Below are 5,448 nucleotides of genomic sequence, written 5' to 3'. Positions count from 1 at the left end.
TAAGGGATGGGTAGTCACTGGTAGTTTGAAGACCATAGACTGCATCCTATGCTAGACTTACTCAAAGTAGACCAGTTGACGTTAATGGGCATGTCTACCTTAGTTTAAGTTGGTCTTATCTGAGTAGAACTTGGCTGGCTACAATCCCGTGGCAGTAAGGAAATGGTGTGTAAGAGATGGGTAAAAGAGCTGGCTTATTTGAGCGTATCGCATGCACGTAGATAGATATGGATATTTATTTCATATGGTTAAAGACGCCTGGCAAAGATACTGGAAAGTGGAGTTTCACATCTCTGGGTTAGAAAGTGGAGTTTCACATCTCTGAAGTTAGAAGCCAGATAGTGTCAGGCATGCTGGAGCTAGAGACACCAGACATTCATTCGTTTAAAAAAGCAAAAGCTGCCAGGATGGCATGCATCTCAAACATGAAGACTAGATTCAAAATAATGAAATATTTAAAAGCACACAATAAGATACACACACACACACACACACACACACATGTACACTAAATCTAAAATAGTAAAAAAAATGTTTAACCCCCCCCCACAAAATAAGAGCAGTAAAAGCAACAATAAGAGTAAAACCACCACTGCTTAAAAGCCTGGGAGTAGAATGTATTATTCACCTGTTAGTATTTATTCACCTGTGCCAGCAGAATATCTCTAGGGAGACCATTCCACAACAGGGGCACCACCACTGAAAAGGCATATTTTTATTTGTGGGGGTGACTGTCCTTTGGTTCTTTATTGGGTGGAAGAAGCAGATGTTTCTCTTGGTGGAAGCAGTTAAGATATCGGGCCCCATAAAAGTGTTTCCTCTTGAAGGCACTGCCCCAACACATGCCATTCAGAATAATTGCCTCCCCCTAAGACCATCGCTGTGCTGAAAGGGCCTCATCACTTGCCAGGAGAGAAGTAGGAGCTGAATAAGATAGGAAATGAGAGAAGGCCTTGGATGTTGACATGGGAGATGAAGTTGCTGGTCCAAACAGTGGCTTCCTCTTTGCACCTTTGAAAATGGAGGATGAGATTCCTAGGAAAATGCTCCTAGAATGTCTGTGGGATGACATTTTTGTATTCAGGGCCTACAGGCTGCTTCTTCAGGTCTGCCACAGTGGAGAAAATCCATTTTACCTATTGGGATGGAGGGTGAAGAGTGAAGGAGAGAGGACAGGGGTGAGTGTTGAACAGGGCTGGGGAACCTTTTTTGGCTGGTGGACCAGATCCTTATCTGCCCACCCCAGAAGGCATAATTTAACAGGTAGATGGGGGCTCCCACGTGTCAGTCACCTGATGTCTTAGGTACATCAGGTGATGCTGCATTTTGAAACACTGACTGTTGGGACTTCAGGCAGATATATAGATGATAGATAGAAAGAAAAGAACTTTACAGGGTTTTTTAAAGCCCTTTTGTAAACAGTCTTCTTTGACACTTCAAAAATGTCGTAACTTGCCTACATTAGCAAGAGGTTATTTAGAAGCAAAACTCTTTCTGCCAACCAATGGCTGAAGGAATGTTCAAATGCAGTCAGTGTAAAAAGGACTTTTGCCTGAGTTATCTTGAATGTACTGTTGTTACACTTTCCCCATTTTAAGATATTTCTTTTCTTTCACATTGAAATACCACATAAAGAACATTTTCCTCAAACAAATGCAGTGTTTTTGTTTTTTTTTAATTACAGCCCTGTGCCTTGAGCCTTTCAGACTCCACTTATGATCCAGAGTGGTAGCAGATCCTTGGAAGTTTCTACAAGTTCTGGACCCTATAGAGGTTTGTTAAAGAGGAAGGAGAGCAGGTTAGGAGGTTAAAGAAACAGGATGCCTACACACCATACATTTAAAGCACATGGCTTCCTCAAAGAATCATGGGAACTGTGGTTTGCTAAGGCTGCTGGGAGATAAATAAATGTGAGGAATAAATGACAGTTCCCAGGATTCTCTGAGGGAAGGGCTTTAAATGTCTGGTGTGTGTGCAACCTATATTCTACGCCCCTCTCTCCTCCCCAGCAAGCAGCGAATGATACATATATTCTAAACACTTATCTCTTGGGTTTTAGTTGTTGCTTTCTTCCTCCTTCGGGCTCTCTCACTGCCGAATGCAAATGCTGATATGTGTTTCCCCCTTCCTTTCCCCTCACCTTGAAGAGTGTCATTGTGGTGCTGTAACACACACTTATGAGGAAGAGAATGAAGAAAACCAAGATGGTGGTCCATAATTTTTCCAGTTCCTCTTCGACTTCGTCGCTAAGATCAACCTCTGTCGATATTATTATCACTGTGGGGAAGAAAGAGACGCCATCCTCAGTGTTCATAAATATAAAATTCCCCAATATGAATAGTCCATCTGTCTATTGACCCACAAGTATAGCCATCTACTTCTGAATCCCATCATTCTGCATAAATATGGAGCCTGCCTTCCCCTAGAATATGATTGTACAGTCGTACCTTGGTTTAAAAACTTAATCCGTTCCGGAAGTCCATTCTTAAACCAAAGTGTTCTTAAACCAAGGTGTGCTTTCCCATAGCAGTGGGGGACTCAATTTACAAATGGAACACACTCAACAAGAAGCGGAACATGTTCTGCTTCCAAGGCAAAGTTCACAACCAAAACACCTACTTCTGGGTTTGCAGCGTTCTTAATCCAAGTTGTTCATAAACTAAGCTGTTCTTAAACCAAGGTTCCAATGTACTTAACTCTTATGGAGGGTCATGCAAATGTTTGTTCCCATCTAGTCTTATCTTTAATGTTATACAGGTGTCAGATAATCCTTTTCATCCACACTTCATTCACAATCGTGCTGCATCATGGATTCAGTATTATTATTTTAGTCTGATGGCAACTATGAAGCCTATGATGCACTCTGAGTATGAATGAAATGCACAAGTGTTGGTTTGTCTCCAAATTCTACATAACACGAACTATGATCATTTAAATTTTGTACTGGTGGTTTGGGGAATACATTTGTTCACCCCATGTGACATTTAGGCCAAGGCATATAAAGTAAGGTACTGGGAATGACAGGATGAAATAATCCTGTGGAAAACTTGTGATATTTGGAGACAGCAGGGATATCTTAATTCAGCCTTAGTAAGCTTATTTTATGAGGGAGCGAGTTGTTTTAGAAAGGCCACGCAGTGAGCTTCATGGTTGAGCAGGGATTTGAATCTGGAGGCCTAGCTACCAAACCCAACACCAACAAGGACACTAAACATGGCAGTGGTTAACCTTGGTGTAGAAGTAGCCAAGCATTTGGTGGGGACAGTGTAGAAAAAAGAAGAAGTTTACGAGTCTCTGTATGTTAAGTCTGTTGGAAATGCATTCAGTGCATGACTTGAAGGCGTTGGTTCTGCTATTAGTCTTGGTGACAGCAGACTCTGGAGATTCCTGTCATTTGGGACTTAGCTGTCCGTGAGAAAGGCAGCTGAGATTTGACAGCTGGAGGAGAGGTAGAGATGCATAGTTTTGAAGGCTTCCCCCCACTAGCTGAATAGATCTGACCTAAGAAAGACAAATCTCTCTGTTTTATTTCATAAACTGGTTTTGCCCTGTTTACCTCAGTACAGTATTATCTGTCTCCTTTCTCTCTGGATTCTCTCTGCTTTATTCCAATCACTTTGCTAACAAAGTCAAGAGGCCACATATAAGGCACAAATATCCTATGACTGGCTTAAGATTTGTAATGCAAGAAACACATCTCTTACAACTGCGGCTTCTAAAGAGCTGCATCAAATAAGGGCTGGCCACTTTTTTTCCACATGAGGAGGGCATAATGAATGTTGTGTGCACATGTTCATTTATCCATGCTCTTCTCCATCGGCATGTGGATATTTTAGGTTGGTTTTGTGCCCCCCATCTCTTTGTTTGCTCTGTTGGCCCTAAATAGTTTTCTCTTATACATTCAAATGCAAAAAAATTGCCCAAATCCCTAGGTGCCAGTGTCAAGCTGTTACATCTCTTACGATGTTTCTAGCCTTGTTAGGTGAACAAGGGCACACTGTGCTTGAGGTCTTGTGTCTATTCCTGAGTCATTTTTAAGGCAGTATCTGAGGCAAAGTTCACAAGCCCCTTAAGTCAAAGGAAATGTTACTTTCAATTCTTTCACTCTGCAGTGTGTGAGCACCCCATTCATCTGGCCTGAATGCTTTGTGAATTTGGATTTCCTTGCTTCCTACAAGAGGTGCCTCCAGACTGTCGCTGGCTTGCGGGGGTTAGGGGGTCAGGGGAGAAAAATGCCTCACTTTCCCTGTAAGACCCCTTACACACACACACCCATTTCCAAATTCTACTTCTTCTAACCCCCATCGTTCTGTCCGGACGCTGAGGTCCAGCGCCGAGGGCCTTCTGGCGGTTCCCTCATTACGAGAAGCAAAGCTACAGGGAACCAGGCAGAGGGCCTTCTCGGTAGTGGCGCCTGCCCTGTGGAATGCCCTCCCATCAGATGTCAAAGCGATAAATAACTACCTGACATTCAGAAGACATCTTAAGGCAGCCCTGTTCAGGGAAGGTTTTAATCTGTGATATTTTAGTGTAGGTTTTGGTTTCTATGGAAGCTGCCCAGAGTGGCTGGGGGAACCCAGCCAGATGGGCGGGGTACAAATAATAAATTATTATTATTATTATTATTATTATTATTATTATTATTTACCGCCACCAATATTTCACAAAGAAAATGTTATCCAATTATTTTTTGGCCAACCTCTGACGCCAGCTTTTACATCATATGCTTTGTATCTGTTTGATGGGGGAAGTGGGATGAGGGAGGAGATATCAGAAAACATAATTTTCTGTTGCCCTTCCTCTCTCTGTAAATAGATGCCAAGAAAGTGACTATACTGACCAAAGCTTGCCTTTAATTTTTTTTTTAAGAATATGACAGGAAATTGTAAAATACATCTGTTTCTCTGCCATTTTGTCTCTTATTTTTTAGTGTTTCTTTTATATAAAAAATCCTGTGGTGTGCATGTGTGTCTGTGTGTTCCTTTTGAGACCACACAATGCATCTTTATATGTCCTTGCAGTATGACCGACTGAAACACTTTAGTCTGCTTTTGCTCTCCCAAATGGAAAACGAGTGTGCCCTTCTGAGCATGTGCAGAGGGCAGGCAGTGTGGAGCAGTGAGCAGAGTGTTGGGACTTGGTGCGGGGAGATGTGTGTGAGGCTTGGCGAGTCAAGTCGCCACTTGGTAATGAAGATTCACTGGGGGGCCTGGGAGAAACCATGCTTCCTCAAGGCTGTTGTGAGGCTAGCTTGGCATTACCTGATATAGGAAGGCCTGGGCTCCTTGTTGGAAATAGAATACAACTGTGACAGTGATAAACACATTTTCCCTCTGCTGCCAACCTTAAACATTTGGCATTTCTTTTTGAGAGATTAATCCCATTTCCCCATTAATCCCCCCACAAGCCACTTTCTCTCCTGGAAGAGCCACAATAATAGATATCTAT

General features: G+C 42.4%; 1 long non-coding RNA gene across 1 annotated transcript; it reads right to left on the bottom strand.

Annotated features, from left to right (window-relative positions):
- Nucleotides 1-328: 328 nt before the first annotated feature.
- LOC307201903 lies at nucleotides 329-4,188 on the bottom strand. Its single transcript, XR_013832781.1, has 3 exons — nucleotides 3,557-4,188; nucleotides 2,141-2,277; nucleotides 329-1,136 (listed from the first exon to the last, which is right to left on the bottom strand). It is a non-coding gene; the product is annotated as an uncharacterized lncRNA (long non-coding RNA).
- Nucleotides 4,189-5,448: the final 1,260 nt, after the last annotated feature.

The sequence above is a fragment of the Podarcis cretensis genome (genome assembly GCF_951804945.1).
Source record: "Podarcis cretensis genome assembly, chromosome: 13".
Taxonomy (NCBI): Eukaryota; Metazoa; Chordata; class Lepidosauria; order Squamata; family Lacertidae; genus Podarcis; species Podarcis cretensis.
This window is presented reverse-complemented; position numbering and strand designations above follow the sequence as displayed.